The 10,742-nt window shown below is 35.1% G+C and overlaps 1 long non-coding RNA gene across 1 annotated transcript in view; it reads right to left on the reverse strand.

Annotated features, from left to right (window-relative positions):
* LOC107680522 (uncharacterized) overlaps positions 1-10,742 on the reverse strand; it is a 23,261-nt gene that overhangs the window by 8,182 nt on the left and 4,337 nt on the right. Inside the window, exon 2 of the long non-coding RNA XR_001633160.1 lies at positions 4,186-4,193. This is a non-coding gene — a long non-coding RNA (uncharacterized LOC107680522). The remainder of the gene's footprint in view (positions 1-4,185; positions 4,194-10,742) is intronic.

Below are 10,742 nucleotides of genomic sequence, written 5' to 3' on the forward strand. Positions count from 1 at the left end.
TTCAGATGTTAAAGGTTCTTTATGGAACCATTTAGACAAAAAGGTTCTTCTATGGCATCGTGAAGCACCTTTATTTTTAAGAGTGTATGACTCCAAATAAATCTAAATGTTCCTTCCCTTCCATGATTCCTAGAAATAAAAGGGCAAAGCTGAGCTCATGGAGAAGTGGAAAGCACTGTCTGAAGACCAAGAATGGACATAGAATATTTATTAAACACGAGAAAATGATCCCGATCCAGTTCTGCTGCTTAGAGTAAAGTTTCATGGTTGCACAGGTTAAAAAGGTTAATGATTAACATTTTTTATCTAATTAATTACATGATGTGTCGATTAATTAATCTAATTAATCGCAAATTACATTTGGCTGTGAAAATACCCCCAAAAGATTATTTAAAGTGATTTTTTTCTGTTAAATGAGAAAGTATTAAGTAGGCATTACAAATAGAAGCTTTAGAAAGAAATATTTTATTTGATTCAACACATAAACATTTAGGCTACAACGGCCTAACAAACTATGGAACAGAAGGTAATTTGAGAAACATCTCCTTTTTTTTTCTAGGTTCATGCAATGGAAGTCATTGGTAACCAAAACAGCTTTGTTGGCTGTGAAAATACCCCCAAAAGATTATTTAAAGTGATTTTTTTCTGTTAAATGAGAAAGTATTAAGTAGACATTACAAATAGTAGCTTTAGAAATAAATATTTTATTTGATTCAACATAAAAATGTATTACATATAGGGCCTAAACGTTTAGGCTACAACGGACCAATATAAACTATGGAAAAGAAGATAATTTGAGAAACATCTGGTTTTTTTTTTTTATTCATGCAATGGAAGTCATAGGTAACCAAAACAGCTTTGTTACCAACAGTCTTCAAAATACCTTCTTTTATGTTGCACAAAAGAAAGTAAGGCTTTCAGGTTTGAGTAAATGATTACATTATTTTTTTGGGGGGGTGAACTATCCCTTTAATTTTTTTTTTAATGAAATAATACTCTATATAAGAAACTAAAACTGCCAGCAGGTGGCGGTAAATGTCTTCATGAGTCATTTATTCATTAATTTGATTCGTTCAAACGACTGATTCATTCAGGAATTAAATAAATGGCTCTCTTTATGAATGGGCCTTGAATCATTGGTTCACACGATTCGTTCAAAACGCAGATTAATTCAGAAACTAAACACCACTGTGCTGCTCGGAGACGCACAACAGTTCTGCTTTGGCTTTATAGGTAATAGGTTTTTGTTGGCAAAACTGAGTAAAAACAGACAATACTGTGTTTAAAATATAACACAATATTAGCTTCTTATTTACTGAACTGTTGTATAAAATCACATTTGCACTCGTGGTATTCGGACATAAACAGCACTCGTGAGATATATTGCTCTCGCTGCTTGTGTGATATCGCTTATCATGTGATATAAATATGAGACATAAATATGAGAAACTCATACAGGAGCATTTTTGCCACCATATCTTGAATTTTAGGGCATAACTGTATTTATGGAGTTGTTGCCCTCCATCATATTTGTCAACAGTCAACTGTATGAAATATAAGATGACATACAGGTCTGGGGGTGAGGACAGTGCGTTAAAATATTTTAATCGCGTTATTTTTTCACAACTAATTAATTAAGTTAACGCGTTAAACGGACAGCCCTAATATATATATATATAAGTATTACAATTTAAAGTGACTGTTTTTATTTTAATATATTTCAAAATGTAAAAACATTAAAAATTTAAAATGTAAAGTTTATAATTTATTTCTGTGATGCAAAGCTGAATTTTCAGCATCATTAAACAAAAAACGAAAACATCTTCTTTACTTCTTTGCTCAAACACGAGTAACACTTATATTCACACACGGAGAATAACCTTTCACCAAATGTATGTCCTTTTTCTCTGTTGCACCATAAAAAAGTGTCCGTGTGCAACGCAATTGTACTTTAGTTCCTAGTTAACAAACGCTCAATATTCATGAATAGATTAAACAAATATAACAAAAACATGTTAAATAACAGAAACAACATGTATGGCAGTTATACTCCCACCAAATGACTATTTTGTCATTTCACCTCACAATTTAAACCTTTCCACCTTAATTTCAACCATAACCTTTATTTTGCTTTCCAGTCTTCAGTGTCACATGATCCTTCAGAAATCATTCTATAAGCTGATTTGCTGATCAATTATTATCAGTTATTATTGATGATCGGTTATTAATAATGGTTCTTATAATTATCAATGTTGAAAACAGTTTTGTGATTAATATCTTTGTGAAAACAAAGACAATTCTTTTAGGGATTCTTTGCTGAATAGAAAGTTCAAAAGACCAGCATTTATTTGAAACAGGAATCTTTTGTAACATTATAAATGTCTTTACTGTCACTTTTGATCAAGTTAATGCGTCCTTGCTGAATAAAAGTATATATATTTTTTCTTATCTCTAACTTTTAAATCATTTCCACTGAAATATTAATATATAAATAGTACATTTTCATCACAGACAAAAAAGACATTTTAAATCACAGTAATAAATTACATTCTAAAATATATTCAAATAGAAAATGTGTTAATATTTCAAAATTTTACTGTTCTTACTGCATTTAAAATCAATAATAATAAATGTAGCCTTGGTGAGCTTAAGAGACTTTCAAAAACATTAAAAGACCCCCAAACTTGGGAATGGTAGTATGTACACAAGGGGGTGTTATGTATACATGCATAGCATATGATTTTTCAATAATCAGCATGAAAGTAATTCCATTAAATAGTCGGTGAGAGTCATGGATTGTGCTGAAATTGATAATGACCCTCTTTCTGATGGTCAGGCGCTGACAGATAAGTGCAGTTCTGCAGTTACACTTCAAGCTGAACAGAGCGGAGAAAATTAAGCATTCAGAAAAAGCACAGCTAGTAAAGGTCGCAAACGACAGTGATCTCAAGTGATTCCAACACTATATGTAAAGATTACACTCCGAAATGAAAGTTCTTTTATAAATGATAAAAAAAATAGGATCCCACTGAAAATCTTTAGTTAAGGGAACAAACTGGCCTTCTTTCGACGGGGCAGAAAACATTCAGTTCCTCTCTGTTCAGAAACAGCTCTCAGTTAGGCTTGTCTTATCTACTATATTCTTACTAAAGTCAAAAGGTGAAGAACAGGCTTTATAGAGTTATTCAGTGCACCAAGGGTGGCGTGATGAAGCATGTCCTGGTCTGATCCTGAACAAGAGGTAGCTTTTTTTTTCTGCTCTGACCTATATTCCACACTGTGCCCCTGAGGGCAAAACCTCAGCATGTACTGACCACAAATTGGAAAGGACTTTATCCCAAAATGCATGTCTTATATTTTGACCAGAATTCAGATCATATTTCCTTACCAAATGTCATAATGCAGACTTGGATATTGCATGCACTTGGGGACAAAATACTGTCGAAAGCAATGCTTCATTAATAAGCCATCAGTGTGATGAGCATTAACAGGAATATTGGTGGAATAGAAATTAAGTATGGCTTAATATAATTGCATACAATGCAATTACAGTATCATCAGCCCTTTAGCGATAAAAATGGTCAGTCAGTTTAGCCTTGAAAGAGAAATGAAGCCACCAAGAAAAAGGAATGTAATAAGTCAATTATAACAGAATAATTATTACTGGAGGCAGCAGTCAGGAACTGGATTCATTTTATGATGATTAGATATTAAAAGATGGAGCTTGAGAAACTAAAGAAGCCTGTTCTTTGCCTTTGTTTTTGGATTCCAGATCCAGAAACATTTTATCAACAGTTAAATCAACAACATATCTTTTCCAAAACCTGCACTTTAAAAAGACACTGGGTTATTTTTTCAACCTAAATGCTGAGTTGAGACTGTTGGGTAAGGAATCTTGATTGATTTGGCCCAGTTTGGGGTTAATACTGTCCATAATTAGGGCCCTTTCTGTGTTGCGGAAAACACGAACGGAATTACAGAATTCAGACATAAAAATAAAATTTACTGTATAACGCGGAATGTCATTTTGGATGAATAAATCAAAAGTACACTTAAATTAAATCACTATATAGACTAGTGTTTGTGAATATTAAGCTGCAAAAAGAGCTGCACGAGTCCTGCATGTTCCGCATGTCTCTGTGAGCGAATGGTGCGGTTTCGTTTGCTACACACATACTGAAGCACACATGGCGCTTGCATTGTTTTGTTGTCATGAACACAAACTTCATTTTCAGAGCTGCTCTGAGGGTCACTTCATGAGCGTTTTTCCATTTAATTTGAGAAAAACTGCCATCATATCAAAAACACACAGAAACTTTTACTATTGTACAGTAGAACGTAGGTCTTAATATAATACTACTACTACAATTATTATTAAAACTTTATTTTTCAAGGAATAATCAAAATTTTTGGCATGTTTGAATTTTTAAAGCAATTTTCTCACATTTTTCTTTTGTCTGTATTTTTATCCATTTCTACACTCTAAAAAACTCAAAACAACCCAGCTGTTGAGTTACAGTCAGAGTGCAGGCTTTTTGCATCCTCTTCAGGAGAGATTGGTTCCCAGCGCTGCCTAATTGGTGTACTTCTTCAGTTAAATAACGGCGTGTATACGTTTTATTTCATCTATAAAGTCTTTACTGTGCTGTAAATTATATTTTTTTATGCAACGCAACATACAGGGATGAGATGTCAGTCAGCTAAATGCATCAGCAGTGGCCGTTTCACATGATGGAAACGCCTTTTACCTTGCATAACATAAACTGATTTTATTCCTTATAATACTAAATTTAATTTATTTTGATGTTAAAATATGTTCTCTAATCTCAGAGTCAGTACTGTTTGTTTATGGCCAGTTTATGGAGTCAGTCATGGCATTTCATGGCACGTTGATTTCAGCAACACACTGGCACGAGAATCAGCACTATTTTGGTGAAAAGGGATAACAGAGAATGTTGAATACACTTGTATTAAAATGTTACTTTTAAATGTTATATTTTTACTTTACTTTTTACTTTGAAATGTTTACAAGTTTAAATGTAATATTGCAAACTATGCCGTATTCATCCAAATAAATTCGATTTGTCTTATATTTTTGTTCATGGGTGTTTTTGCATACTAATAAATGTTTACCTTTTGATTTGTACTGTTGCCTCTAGTAATTCTGTGTGTGATTGATTTCTAAATTCCAACTCATTTTAAGCCAGCAAAATAGTAAACAATAGTTAAGTTAAATAAAACAACCCAGCATGTTGAGTCAAACATTAAAACCAGCATGTGTTTTGTCGAATATTTAATCAGCACTGGGTCGCCAAATACAGCAGAAATAGTTATTTTTATCTCAGCATTTTTTAGAGTGTATGTGTTCTTGCTTATCTATAAATTTCACCTTTTGATTATTACCATTGCCTGTGTTTATACTGTGTGTGCTTAAGTTATTTTTATTTTATTTAACCCAGTAGTATAGTAATTAAAAACAAAAAAAACAAAAAACATTTAACCTAATCCAGCAGGGTCAAAACAACTGCTGGGTTGCCAAAATGAACCAAACTGGGTTGTTTTAAACAGTTTTTTTTTACAGTGTAGTGAGGAGCCTTGCTGCTTTCTAAGGCTAGAAGCATACTTTACACAAATACATGAATGCAAGCTCTTGTGCTGGTCTTGCATTAACAAAACTCTTATTTCAGGTAAGTCTTTGATTTAGGGAAACTGCTATAAAATATTATCTTTAACTAACTTGTCAGCAAAAATAAAACGTTTGCTCAACCATGACAGTAGCTGACTTCTCTGAAAGAGAACACTGACCAAAAATGAAGACATTTACACGAATTCCCACCATAGCACCCCTATCTTACATATACGTAATTCATAGTTGTGTTTGGTTATGAAATGCGTAAGATGAGTTTGTGTTCACATACTTGCATAGAACACTTCTGCCATATGGCAACATCCTAAATGGAATGGGAACTCACCAATGCATTGTGGGATTGCATTTCCCATAAATATTACATGGAATGCTGCCTTTTTTCTGGTCAAAAAGATGCATCTAGCTTTTGGATTTTAATTGCTCTCTACGTAGCGGTTTTGGAGAAGAGTGCATATCTCTATAATCAGATGTGACGGCTAGACTACCTGTGAGTCAAAAGCAACTAAAATCAGTCTTCAAACACACCCTCGCCATTAGCCACCCTGATACCAGTATAATTTCATTTAAATGTGTAAATGACTGCCGTTTGCCCAGATGTCTAGAGAACAGCAGTGCATTCCCCAGATAATCCAACACATCTGTAGCGTCTGGACCAATCAAAAACACAATTTTTAATTTGATTTAACAAATCAATTATTCATTAGATTAACAAACGTTCACAGACCCCTCACCCAATAAACATACTGGGTGCCAAGTTGTCTGTGAACAGGGCCCAGGACCCTGGTTACCATGGCAACCCTGACACCAGATACATTTACGATCTAATGGAATGCGAAGCAGGGAAAATCACTGCATGTTCCATCGCAAGAGGCACAAGGCACAGTAGAAATGGACTTTTCTACTTTTCCCCATGAGCTGATTCGCTACACATCTGTGCTGCAGAAAGTGATACATCGGATACAAGAGGTGCAGGAAATCCATCAGCTGGTAAAAATGGAGCCACTTCATTCAGCACACGGGGAACCTGAATACTACTTGTTCTGAAGGATGCACTATAATATGCAGCTTTTAAAAAAAAATAGCTTGAAAAATGTTTATAATTATGTACACTCACATACTGTATACAATATGATATTGTTTATACTGGGTGCCCTAAAAAGGCTGTTTTATTCTACATAAAGGTGGATTTATTGGATACTTTTAGTTGTGAAAAAAATCATGGATATCAAATATACTTGCAAAGCGGCAACTTTCACTTTTGCATGAACTTTTATAAACTTTTAATGCTACAATGGGTTTCTTATCAGGAAGCAAAAAAAACCCCCAAACATCTATACTATGTTCTAGTATACTACTGTTATACTATGTATTTTATCACTCAAACCCTTTTCCTTGTACATTTTAGGCTATGACTTTTCAACCATATGCACCTCCTATTCTCCAAAGTGCAAACAGATCAGCATTTTGAAATAACTTGTCTTAAGTCATGTTTATTCATGCATTCATTTTGCAGAATAGTATGGTTAATTTTAAATGTCTAATTTAACTCACCCAAAGCCTTTGAACTATTTTCACATATTTAGCTACTGATCCTTACACTAAAATATAGCATTGGTGTGCTTGGTCCCGTAATTGCTGTTTGCTTGCTTCATTTTATTCATCCTTGTTTGAATTATGGTTATAAATCCTGCCAAAAAAAGTGTGGACAAGTGTTTACAGAACCTTTAACCTAATGAATGTTGATAACTAATGATGGGAGAACAGATGGAGAGCGATAAACTCACATAAACCTTGCCCACTCAACTTACTCAAACAAAAGATTCCACAGAAAGCTAAATTAAAAGACTATTAAGGCCTGTTTACTCCAAAGACGATAACTACACGATGAATCGTATTTTAATCGTGATCACAATTTCTGATTTATTAAGCATAATCATCTGGTTATTTAGCCTGAAAACATTTGAATTTGCATTATCTTGCATTGATAACAAGCCTCTAGCTTTCATGGCCGGATTTAAATCCAACAATCAAAGCTTTTTTCTCAAATCGACACATTTGTTGTCCCAGTGGTTTACTTCCTCTTCCCAACCTGGCAACCATGAGCACACACTCTCTTTGCATTACGGAATAAGCACTGATGAGCTGAAAACATGCACAAGATGGAGTTGAATGATCTCTATTGAGATATTCTGCTCAATGCTGTTTAATTAAGCATGTTTTCTTTCACATGGTTTTAAGCAAAAACAAAATCAGACCAAATGTGTATTTTGGGTCAATCTGTTTCGTTCATTTCAAATTCCCAGAAGCTTCCCACAAATTCCCACAGCCCTTTCCCATTTCAATGGCTGTGTGTGCATTAACCCAGAGCACCGTCGGGTATATACAAAGTCTAAAGATAATTCAATGGACCTCCCATGGGTATTGCTTTTTAATGTCCAGGGAATAGCCTAAAAGACCATGATGCATTATCAGTCTTCAGTCTAAACACTTAATAAAGCATAAAAAGCATAAAGCATAAAAAGGCTGATACTGGAGTCTGGATATGCAGAATCAGAGTCTCTTGATAAGACAAAGGGATGTACATAAAAAGCAGATCCATATGGTCAGGAAAGTGTAATGTGAAGGAAATGATTGCCGCAGAACCCTCAAAGCTTGATAGTATTAATATCCAGAAAAAGTAAAAGCTTCAATAAACAAGTAAAAACACAGCTATGAGTCACTTTAGTACACCTACTTCTGACTCTCTGATTCAGTGCTATTCAAAACTTGATGCCAAACAATCAGCGCTTCACGGACCATACGCTGCCTTACCATCAGCTATTTTTAATACAACATCTCATGGCCACGTTGTGCATAACTTGTGCTTTCATTTTAAGAAAGCACTGTGTGGGTGATTGATGAAAATGTTGCTTAATCAAAAGGGGTTTAAATGAAATGTACTGCTATTTTTGTAGCAATATTTAATGAGCAGGAAAGAGTCTGAGATTTGACTGAAGGAAACATTATGATAACAGGTGAAAGGAACGCATATAACATGCTGATTTCACTTTGCTGTGTAGGGAAGACCGGGGCCTATTATCCTACTTCATATTCCAGTAAATATTTCCCAGGGTGGGTTTATTTTATAAAATCAATGTCTATATAGAAACAAACACTCTAGAACATTTATACTGTTACTTTGTTTATGAAAAAGTTCATGAGAAACACACTAACTGTTCTGCCGGGGCATGTTGACACACTGTATGGGGTGGGTTGAAAATGAGAACCTGCTGTTTATTAACACAGATTTGAGAATAACACTTTTTGACTTGAAAAAAAAAAAACCAGCTGTGTTTGTATGTGTAATGCGTATGCTTAATGGTTTTTTAGCTAAATTTAAAACAATCATAAAACATTTTTGTACAAAAAAAAATGTTTTGGTTCATAAAAAATGCAGTTAATACATTTTTATAAAATGATACCATACAACACGTTTGTGACAACTTAGATATCAAAGTGTCAACTTGACATTTTAAACTGGTAACTGGTAGACTAACCTGATTTATTAACTAAATTTAAATATACCCCCATTATATAGTTGAAACAGCTTTTTACAAAATACGATGATATTAGAATTTCAATTTAGAGGACATAACGCACATAAAATATTCAATTTAAGCAGGCTGTGAACTAGATGTTTGAAACCAAAACACCAAACCACTCTTTTAAAACAAGCATTTGCGTAATTGGACGTTTCACTGAAAACCTCACACCTACTGAGATACACTGAGAACTATCACATGGGGAACTTGTCTTTTCATATGAGGAAGTTCTACTCTATTGCATTTCAAAAGAACCGATTCCTACGATTTACCGTTTATTAAAAGAAGACGGCCAGGACATTCGTGCTTTTTTCAGACCTGGGCGGTGCTTCTCCGTGCCTCGGTTACAGCACAGGTACCGCTCAGTGTCGGAGTGGTACCGCTGCTTGATTCGGATGTGGGTTCGGGGCTGCCTCCAGAGATGCTTGGGCGGTTTGGCCAAACCAGCGCCTTCCCTGCTCAGCGCCGAGCACTCCATCACTGCACAAGTTCAGCTCCGTGTCTGCTTTCCAAAATCTGGATTAGCCTATTTAATAGTCGAAGTTCGCGGACGCGTATAATTCCTCAATGTCAGAAGAGCTGTTCAGCCTTCAGTGGTGCTGAAAACAAAACAGTGCAAGTTTGCACGGCTAGAGACAGAAAACCAGCGTGTTTGCAGAAGCAAAGTTACAGTCGCTCAGTCACTTTCCGCATCGTTCAGGTGGAGCAGACGGAGACGGGGTGAATTCGAACACTGTCTGAGACATATGGCCGTCTCACTGCAAACAAAAAGGCGAAACGTCCACATATGCAGCTTGAATCCGGCTGAAGTGAGAGAGAGAGAGCGAGGCGGATATAAAGATCCAGCAGAGCGCTGCTATATAGTGACGCCCAGTGTGCATTACATCACCAGGTGCTCTACACACCCCCAAACTGAGGACTTAAACACTACTGATAAACACAGGCTTAAAGCATCTGTGAGTTGTTTTTTGTTTTTTTTGCCTTGAAATATAAGTTTCAAAACCATTATGATGGTAGGGTGGGGGAACCGGGGGACCCCCCCCAATGTTTTTCCCAAAATAACCACTAGATAAAGTCAAGATACATTTTTATTTTAACTATGGACTATGTTGGCTAGAGTGATGTAGAAGTATTCACTATGAAGCTTACACTGGTGATGTACCGGAGAGATTTCGGATTTCACAGTGAATGATCTAATTTTCAGCAGTAAGAAAAAAAAGTGTTTTAAAGCTATAGTTGTTTTGTAGAACATCACAGTTATATATAATATGAGAACAGTAGAGCCTGTAGATAGGGAGTACGTGTTATTTAATCAAATTATAATTATATTTTCAGAATGACATAATTAGTTTTTTAAACATCATCTGTGGGGTAAAACCCAGGTGGGGTAAAACGCCCCAAGGGCAATGCGCAATTACTGAAGTTATTCTGTTCTGATCATCAAATCCTTTGTTTTTCCATCAAATGTATTCTAACTAGTTGGTTGAATAAAAATATTTGAACTTTATATTAAA

The sequence above is a fragment of the Sinocyclocheilus anshuiensis genome, unplaced genomic scaffold (assembly GCF_001515605.1).
Source record: "Sinocyclocheilus anshuiensis isolate Anshui unplaced genomic scaffold, SAMN03320099.WGS_v1.1 scaffold308, whole genome shotgun sequence".
Lineage (NCBI taxonomy): Eukaryota > Metazoa > Chordata > Actinopteri > Cypriniformes > Cyprinidae > Sinocyclocheilus > Sinocyclocheilus anshuiensis.